The sequence below is a fragment of the Carettochelys insculpta genome, chromosome 1 (genome assembly GCF_033958435.1).
Source record: "Carettochelys insculpta isolate YL-2023 chromosome 1, ASM3395843v1, whole genome shotgun sequence".
Classification (NCBI taxonomy): domain Eukaryota; kingdom Metazoa; phylum Chordata; order Testudines; family Carettochelyidae; genus Carettochelys; species Carettochelys insculpta.
Window position 1 is genome coordinate 325,478,319 of NC_134137.1, and position 10,579 is coordinate 325,488,897.

Below are 10,579 nucleotides of genomic sequence, written 5' to 3' on the forward strand. Positions count from 1 at the left end.
TTCATTTGGCCCTTCCATAGCCAATTAGAAGCAACTGTAATACTATATTTCCTATGATTCCTGTGGCTGAATGATTCCAGGTTCTTTCCTCCTCCCAGGTTTAAGGTGTCAATTTCCAAAGGTATCTGGACCGCTGAGCACATAGGTTGGGTTTGGCAATCAAAATAGCAAGAAGAGCTATTTTTTCTAATTTGATGATACTCAATCGATTCAAGCATCACAATGCTTGTGAATACACGACAGTCCTCAATAAATAACAAACCATAATTTTGTAACCCCTATTTTAAGAACAGTGCGCACACAATCATTTTTAATACAATACATGTACACAAACATCTTGCTTATTCTATTTCCTTACACCTTAAGTATGTGTTTGTACCACTTTCTTCCTGACTTTTACTCCTGAACCTTCTGTCTCTGGAGGACGCTAGGGGGACTTACCCAACTTTCAAGATCACATATCGTTTGCTATTTAAATATGAATTGTTCATTTTTGGGCTTTCATGTACTCACTGAAAATACTCAACAGGTTTTTTTTTTTTTTCCTGTACTTTGCAGTTATAGCACTGGGAGCCCCCAAAGAAATCCTTAAAGAGCCGTATGTAGCTCTGAGCTGCAGGTTGCAGACCCCTGACATAGGTGATGAATATAAGAGGCTGGTGCAGGCAATGCCTTTCAAAACTGCCTGGCTGGTCCCATCCTCCCCTTATTTAACTCCAGCCAGCTGGGGCTGGGCACTGCTTTCACTTCTGGGCCCAGGACCCATGTGCTGAGCACCCCCCCTGTTGTCTGTGGAAGGCTGGGGCCAGGCACCTTCTGTTTGGGGGAGGTGGCCTGCCCCTACAGTGGGAGAGGATTGGGCCAAGGGCAGCAGAGGTGGGATCTTGGTTGGAAGGGGCAAAGAGCTTGCCTTTCCCACTCGTAGCTTTACCCACTGCTCATGTTAGAGTATGTCCAATTTCCTCAGCTCTCAGTCAATTTGTGAAACAATCCACGAAATTGGAGTTGCTAATACCAAGTAAATGCCACTTTAAATAAACATGCCTGGTATAGCTTACTCAATACCATATTCACTAAAATGTATCTTCTTGTCCCAGGGAGCATGTCTGAGGCTCAAAGTATTCCACAGTGACAAGATTTCTCAGAACAACTTTTTTCACTACTCTAGGATCTTGGGGAAGAAAAAGCCCCAAAGGGGCCTAACAGACTAGTGGAATGGGCCAAGAATTGAGGAGGGAAGAGAATTCATAGGGAAAAGAATTAAAATATGGGAGGAAGAATTAGTGGAATATTGGAGAGGACTGATTCAGCTGCAGTGGTTTTTATTTGAAGTGGCCACTCAGACAATGAATTTCACTTAGGTACGTAAATTGTTCAGGCTTGTTACTGAATCAGTTCAGACTGGTGTGCCTATACTCATTCCCAAATAAGACTGTTGCCAGGACAATACTTTCAGAAAAGAAGCTTGTGAAACATGCTGCTCGCTTACTCAGAGCTCTAGCATGTTCTTTTCCTATTCAATTACAGCACTGGCATGCTCTGTAACTGAAGTCCTGATATAACCGTACAAGTCCCTGAGGTGGACTGCAGAACTGAAATTTCTCCAGTTCTCATTTGGGGCTGAAGCTTTTATACTTGAGCTGTGTCCTCATTTGTGTTCTGAGCATGCACACAAATTTTTGTGTAATTTTTTTTTCAAATTTTGATGAACTCAGATGGCTGAGTTTTAAAACTTATGTGAAAAGCTAGTTCATTATTCAGTCATTTCATTTCCATTTGTACTCATTAAATCTGTGGGAACATATTAGTTTCATGTCTGAATTTTTATGAAGATTGAGATGCTTTACAGGGTCCTGGCAAATTTACCTGGCATTGTTTGTATATTTAAAGTGTGTGTGGGGGAGGACCTGCTCTAGCCTGAATAAGCATGTGTGTGGCAGTTTTCTACAGCCCTGGTGAGAGATTGCGGGGCGGGGGGTGGTCTGGGGGCAGGATTTCAAAGCTTGTCTCTGATCCCAGCAAGAGTTGCAGGGGCGGGGCCAGGGCTAGTCTATTTTCCCCAGTCTGAGCCTGAGGTGGCGGTGGGTCAGGGCTGGAGTTCTTGGCCCCTGCATCTCTGGGGGTGGGCTCATTCCCAGCCTGGCATGCTGCAGAGATTGAGGCAGGGGGCACTCATGTTTAGAGTCTGGCAGGGTGGAGATCCCTGTCTCCATCTGGCCACAGTTTTCCTGTTTGCTGCTGCCCCCACTGGCCCCTCCACTATTGCTGTTCCTTCCACTTGTGGACCTTGGTGGTGAGTCTGAAGCTTGGTGTTCCTCCCTTTCCATGTTCTGGAAATCTGTGGGATTTCAGGCACTTGCCACTTTCTAGGCACAGCCAAAAGCTGATCTTTGATTAAGTTAGGGTAAGAGGAAGTTGAATACCAGATTTTCTGGTGGTTTAAGAGCAACTCTGAAGCCGTAAGAGCTAGGACCATGAAAAGGAAGCGCAGTCAGAAACACTGTAATATATATAGATTGGTGTGCTTTATTGGACACATTGATCAATGTATCTCCTGTAGAAAGATCTCTAACAGGGCAGGGAATTTTTTTGGGTCGGGGGCCACTGACCCACAGAAAAATCAAGTCAGGGCCCACAAGTGAGAAACAAACAAAAAAAAAAAAACACTCACTGACAAGGTCCCCACCAAAAAACATACTGAAGAAGAAGACACTCCCCTCCCACACCAGCCCCGGAGCTCAGAGGGGTATAGAGCTAGTAGATTTTGTAATTCTTCAGGCTCCAGGGTGGGGCCAAAGTGATGGGTTCTGTGTGGGAGTGGGCCTCCAGAAGGTGGGCTTGTGGAGTGGGGTCTGGGTGGAAGGGAGTGTACAGAAGTAGGCTTGGGCTGGGAAGGGACAAGCAGGAGCAGGAATCTGGGAGGGGGTGCAGGAAAGGTCTGGGGGTGCAGGTTCTGGGCGATGGGTGGGGGGGTGCTTTCCTGACACAGCTGTTTGGTGGTAAACAAGGCTCTGTGTCCCCTTCTACTCCCAGGTACAGCCACCATGGCTCTGCTTGGCTGCAATTCTGTCCAATCAGCCTGTGTGTGTGTGGTGGGGAGGGGCATGTCTCTAGGCTGCACTCCTCTGTGCTGTTGTTCCCTGGTTGTGTGAGGGAGTGGTGGCACATGAAGCTGCTTCCTATACCTGCCCTCACCCTGGTGCGTGAGGCTCAGGGCTCCACACTCCCCATCTCACAGCAGGCCAGAAGCTGGGGAGGGGAGCTCTATGCCTTGGGAGCTGGACCTAGGCAATCTGTGGGCTGGGGGATCCCCACCCCTGAGCTATAGAATGGTGGGGGAAATCAAAGGGTTGTTTTTTCTTTTTTTTTTTCCCCCCAACTTCAGCGTTTCCTCAGTGTGCTTCCCTGGTGTATATGTGGTTTACTGCTTGATTAAACGGATCATGACAAGAAATCTTGAGTTTGCATGGAATCCAGGTTCCAACCTTTCATGTTCCTCACTTGGGGACATAGGGCTCAGTGCTGCTTCACCCTGTTGTGAAGGAATTTTCATCATATAGTTTTCAGTTGGTTTCAATGACTCTCAGAACCCCACAGTACAAATTGTTCCAGTGTCCCTGCTTGGGGAGGGAAGGAGGGAAAATGAAGAATGTTCCTTGGCACCATTACAATATTTCTATAGCTTCTTTCCCAAAAATATGGTTCCTTAGGGAATCTATTTCAACAGACTCCGTACTCTGCAGCCTGTGCTTTACTTATCTGCTCTGAAAGCTCAGGGACAATTACAGCTGGTTCCACCTACTATAATTGTGCATTGATGTCCAGTAATAACTCATGCAGCACGTAAGGCCACATACCCTGAAAAGAGGTTATTTCCTAGCTTTATTACCTGCTGATGATGGTGGATTTCCTTGCTCAGATGTTCTGGGGTGAGGGAAGTGTATTTTGGAAGAGCGGCTGCTATTCCTGTCTTGTGTGCTTTGGAGATGTTCTGACACCTTTACACTGATGTAGCCCCTCGTGTGTGCTGGAAATGTTTATATGAAGATCCTTGATTGGTGTAAAATAGCTGGCAATGCAATCATGCTGTTTTACACAGGCAGAGGATCTGGGCCACCTTCTGGTTGTGATGGCATTCATTCTGGTCCTGATTCTAAGAGTAAAGGAGCATGTGCAGCTGCCACTGGAGAGAGACTGGGTATTGAGCCAAGTATCAATCTAATTCTTGACCTTCCACCCCCCACCCCTCCACTCTCTGATTTGCTCACCTTGATTATCTTTTTCTGATTTGTCCTCCTTGCTTACTGTTTTTGGTTCTCTGTGCCTTAAATATTGAGTCTGTTCTGGTCTGGCTATGGTCTGAAGAAGTGGACCTGTCCCACGAAAGCTCATCTAATAAACTATTTTGCTAGTCTTTAAAGTGCTACTTGACTGCTTTTTATTTTGAGAGAATTCAAAGTATTTCCTTGCTTTATGGAGGGAAATGGCATGGATGTCTTCTAAATCCTTTTGAATTGGGTATGAATTGAATAATGACAGGCAGGAGAATATGGTTTGGTACCTAGCTCTGCTACTGTCTCAACACTTTCACCTTTGTAGACAAATAGGACTATAAAGATTAAAGGAGATTAACATTTTCCAGCACAGCTTGTTTACAATTGCCCCTTGAAGTATACAGGGAAACAGTGCAAGGAGTTCATTTAAAAAAACCAGAAACAGTCCTCTATGGTAGTTTCAACTAAGGATGGGTTCCCAGACTTTTTTCCCTATAGCCATTCTGGGCTGCATACATAGGTGCTGCGTCCCACTGTTAATGGCTACTTCTACATGAGTCCCAAAATGGCCATTTCGAAGTTTACTAATGAAGTGCTGAAATGCATATTCAGCGTTTCATTAGCATGCGGGCGACCACGGCACTTCGAAATTGACGCGCCTTGCTGCCCGCATCTCGTCCCAACGGGGCTCCTTTTCGAAAGGACCCCCCTACTTTGAAGTCCCCTTATTCCCATCAGCTCATGGGAATAAGGGGACTTCGAAGTAGGCGGGGTCTTTTCGAAAAGGAGCCCTGTTGGGATGAGCCGTGCGGTGGCGAGGCACGTCAATTTCGAAGTGCTGCGGCTGCCTGCACGCTAATGAGGGGCTGAATATGCATTTCAGCGCTTCATTAGTAAACTTCAAAATGGCCATTTGCGTGGCCATTTCGAAATTTGGGGCTCGTGTACACACGCCCAATGTGTGTTCATTAGGGGAAGGGTGCTTGGGTCAGCCATTTCTAATCCCGTTCAGGTTCTGACCTCTCCAGCCACATTACCCACAAGGGTGCCAATTCATACCAACTGTGCTGCGGGCTACTGGAATGTGGGAATCTGTCTTCTAGGGACTGGACTGAGATCAGCGCATTTTGCATAGGTCATTGAACAGCTGGGAGATTAACGGACTGTCACTTGCTATGGCGGTATGTCTGATCCAAAGTTCTAAGTCAGGGTTGTAACTCAATGCTTGGTGCACCCAAGTGCATTTGTGTAGAATTGGAATCTGTGTTAAAGTAATGTGCTATAAAGTTTTAGGCACAAGCGAGAAGCTATTTCAGTCTTTGCATTTCTTTTCATTTATAAAATGTACTTTTTGTACCACTTAAACCATTTGTTTTGATTCTAGAATTAATTTTCCAAGAAACATAATATGTTGGTTAGATTTTCTAGATGTATTCCAATTTATCTTCCCCTTTTACAGATATTTTCTTTTTTTTTTTTAATGCTGCCCTTTTACTAAGATTACTGGAAGACCAAGCAGCTAAAATATATTGCTGGAGAAAATCTTTAATTTGGAGTTTAGATTATAAATGAATGAAATTTAAGGAGAACCATTAAAGAATCTCAAAGTATAATAGCAGTTTCCTGTCAGAGGCAGCAGCAGTCCCCGCTCCTGTCGGAGATGGCAGCCTGACTCGTGGCTCTGCCCCTGACAGGAATAGTTTCCCAGTTCCTGGAGTGGTGGGGAACTGGGAACCAGGTGGTTGTCTGGTTCCTGGCTCCCCTCCTTGCAGAGCTGCGAAACTGACCAGGACAGAAACCTTGCTCATTTTCCTGGCTCCAAGGAGTGGAGGGGAACCAGGCTACCCCTGCTTCCTTGCTCCCCTCCACTGGCTGGAGCCAGGAAACTGACCAAGGCTGCTGCTCTGGTCAGTTTCCTGGCTCCAGCCATTGGAGGGGAGCTGGGAACCAGGGTCAGCCTGGCTCCTGGGTCCACTCCATTCCTTGGACCCAGGAAACTGAATAAGGCTTTGCCCTGGTCAGTTTCCTGGGTCCTGAAAGTGGTGGGGAGATGGGGTTCCTGGCTCCCCACCACTCTGTGAGCCAGGAAACTGACCAGCCCACCAGGGAATTGCAGGGAATTGATAAAAATATTTAATAGTATAGGGTAAACTACCTATCTCTGTAGCACACTACTGGAAGAAGACTTGCTCAGTGATGATTCCACATTTTACAATTACGTTTCTGAGATCTATCATTTAGCTGCTTTTTATTTCATTAATTGTGTGCCATATTAATTTTATGTTCTAGTCTTTTTAATCAAAATGTCATGGGGTACCAAGTCAAATGCCTTACAATAATTTATTTATATTACATCTGCTCCATTACCTTTATCACACTAACTTACAATCTTTTCACAAAAATTGTTAGTTTGGCAGAATCTATTTTTTATAAAATAAAATGAATTCAATTAATTACATTACTCTTTATCCATTATCTTGCCTGCCATCACTGTCAGATGACATGATCAATGTGCCCTCTAATCTTTTCCATGTGCAGATTTTTTCTATTCATGTATTGAATAATCTTTTATGTCCATTGAGGCATGTGTGAATGTGCAAGACAGTGGAAACAAAAGCAAAATAAAACAAAACAAAAATAGCTGTGAGCACTCTGCAAATGAGCTAGGTCAGCATTTGAACATCCACACAAGCACACAGCTTACAGAGAATACTGGGCAGAACTAATTATCCAAGTCATCTTGTTTACCCATTTAAAAAGAGTGCCCAACATTAGCTTTCTTCCAGTGTTCTGGAACTTCCTCGGTGCTCCAAAAATTATTGAAAATATTGGTCCAATAAGGTCACCAGCCAGCTCTTTTAGAACTCTTGAAAGCAAATTGTCTGAATTTGCTGATTTTTAAAATGGTTGATGTTACTGGCTTCTCCTAACCAGCCACTGAAGATACTAGTGGAATGGAAAGAGTATTGTCACCATATGATGAGACTGTGTCATCTAAGTTTTTTGCTCCGAACACAGAATCTAAATATTTTCAAACACTTCTGCTTTTCCTGCCTGAATATTGATACTTTTATCCTTTCCCTCTAGTGGTGAACCAGTATCATTGCCAGGATGTTTATTGTTCCTAATATATTTTAAAACATCTTCATGGGCAGACTTTGACACCATAAATAGCCAGTTGTGGCTCTGTGCCAATATAGGAGTCCACCTGCATGGTTGTTTTTGTTAGATCCAAGGCTTGGTTTCTACACACATATAGCTTCCTTATGGCCCTGAAAACTTATTAGTGAGATAATACAACTAGGTATCATTTTCAAACAGTCGTGGGCAACCTGCGGCCTGCTGATTGCCTGCAGCCTGTATACCACCTTTCTGCCCCTTCCCTCAGTGCCCCTCATGCATTGGGACACTGGAGCCCTGGCTGCTTCCCTTCCAGCACTTTCAGAGTGCAATAAATCTGCTGATTTGTGCCTGTTCCTGCACTTCCCCCTCCCTCTCAGAGATTGTACAGTTGCAGACAATCATGTCGCCCACTATGATGTAGGTGGGCCACTCATATGACCCACTTAGTAGCCTTGGTTAACCATTGCTGGTTAAGACCCAATAATCTATCTCCTTGATCTCTCCCTCTTAGTGTTCTTAGATGTTTAGTTCTGGTACAGTTAGTTAAGTTCCCAATACATTCTAGCCCAGGGGGTCACAACAGAAACTTTTGCCTTCTTTCTTTCCTACAAAGCTTTTGTACTCTATCTGTAGGCTGTATGGCATATATGACAATTTCATGTGAGGACACCTTCTGTCCTCAGTTTTCTTATTGTAAACTGAACTATCTATTTTACAGATTCATCTTGTTCATATATGCAACATGTAATTATCTGAAGCTGCAGCCTATATTTTCAAACTAAATCACAGCTCTTTCTTCAGCATCGCTGCAGTCAGCAGAACTATGTCTTGGGCATGAGTGGGAAAGACAATGCTCTGGTCTTAACTTGTGTCTTACTGTGGCTACTGAGATCATCTACCCTTCACCTCCCATTGGCACAAAAGCGGATGTGGTAAATAGGGATGAAGGAGAATGCAACCTGGTAAGTGAGACTTGACTGAAGACACCCATGCGTCTTTATTCCTTCAGTACCTGGTATTCGCAAGATGTTTGGCTTTGAATTTACGTAGAATTTTATCTGCTGATCCATTGAAAAGTGCTATATTATGCTCCCTCCTCCTCCAGGCAAGAGCAACTTGAGTTCCTCTTCTGTCATGCGAGAACAAGCACTTCACTTTTCAATGGACTCTATCAGATGTACAATGTGGAGCTGAAATACCTTTCTTGTGTCAGTGTTCTCCGCACTCCGTCTGAGTAAGGTAAAGCATGTGTCATGGTACATGCCACAAGAACAGGGATAAACATATTCACAAGCTCTAGCTATGTGACTTTCAAGAATCAATGCTACCAATGGGCCAAATTCATCATGAAGTCCAAATGATGACTTCGACGCAGTTGATTGTTAGCATAAATATTTAAATTGTGGTTGAGTCACTCAGCCTAGAAGAATATGGGTCTCTCCCTCTTTAGTGGCTAGTCTACATAAGAGTTTAATGAGATGTACAGCTGCCAGCTATAGTACAGGAAACTAACCAGAGAGTAGTACATGCAATGGGATGTACCAGTCCAAGTGGGCTCTGTTGAATGTACACATTTTGTCACTGGTGAAGGAATAAATGAAACAATTTTTGATGCAAATACAGCAAATTTCTGCAACTGGACATGTCAAATGTGTGCACAACTTTCATACTAATATTGTTACCCCTTCTGAAAAAGGGAATTTGTTTCAATGCTTCTGCAAGCAACAGTGTGTCTGCTAATAAATGCATGAAGCTGCATCTGTCTCCCATGCTTTCCGTTCTATTTTCTTTCTTTCCCTCTCTGTAACTTGTCCTCTTTGCTGTCTCCGTTGTCCCTTTCCCATCTGTTTGACAGTGATTGCACATAAAATATTTGTGTGCTGTCAAGATACCCTGCTGCCGCAACAGGAAATATTTTGCACTGAAATCTTTCAAAACGGTAGAAACATTTTTATTGCAATTATGGTAACTTCCTACCTCCTCCCCCTCTCTGAGATGAATCTTAACCCCAGCTATATTCATAATCGTAGTTCAAGAATGGCATCTAGGGGCAAAACACCCCTCCGAAGCTGCCACATCATATTTGTTATGAACTTTTGCATGAAATTTTCACATCTGTTGAAGTTCAGATTAATTAATTTAGTTTCCCAACATGTCTGTGAAGTAGGCAAGTAATGTTTCTGTTTGGGAGAACCAAGTGAAGGAGTTGTCCATGACAATACAAGCAATCTTAGGCCCAGCCTGATCTCTAGGCTCTCAGCCCTGTGTCCCAAGTTAGGGATGGATTTACAATTTGCATGCAACTCACCACAGCATCTTCAGTGCATCCCTTTCTGCAGCCCCATGTGGCTCTGCCTGGAACCATCCACTTCCTTTATTGTCTGATGGCCTCCCAGGAGCCCTGTCTGGTCTGTTCTGTCTCCCAACCTAGCTCCGAGAAGGCTGCTGTAAATTGAGAAAAAAATGTCCTCTTACCCCAAATCACCGGTCAGGCCTGCCAGCCTCAGCCAGCTCAGGCTGTTCTGACACCACAGTGGCCTCTGGTGGGTGAAAGGCAGAACTATGGCACATTTTCTGCAGAAAAAAGAATTCTGCATTCCTTGGACGAGAATTTTGCACATGCTGTAAATATCACCTATGTACGGAACGGACAAAAGCAGCGTGTGGGGCATCTCATCTCCCTCCCTTCCGATGCGCAAGAACTCTCCAGCAACGAGACCAGTGGTAGCAGTGCAGCAAAATAGCCCCAAATACTGCAACTTGCAACTGCTAAAAGCCCCTGGCAACTGATAGCTAAAAATAGACCCAAAGGGGTAGAAAATCACATACTTGGCAAATTGCATCTGCACCTCTAGGTGAACTATTCCTAAGTGGCCATCTGGCGCTGGTGCTAACCACAAGGTCTTGTCACTGCACTCATATTCCCACGATCACTCAAGCCAGGTGAAAGGGCACAAGATATGGACATTGTATGAAACCTTTTAAAATATGAGCAGAAAACATCCAGGCTCCCAAAGTATTCTACTATGTCAAAGGGAGGCCAGACTGTGTCTGAATTTCAACACTGATGAGAACGTGAACTTTCTCTCTCATACGCTGATTTCTGCTAAAGAAAATGCTGGTAGTGGTTTTCAGATCTGTGGACTAAATCACACCAGAAAAGAACTGTGGTGGCAAGGTTG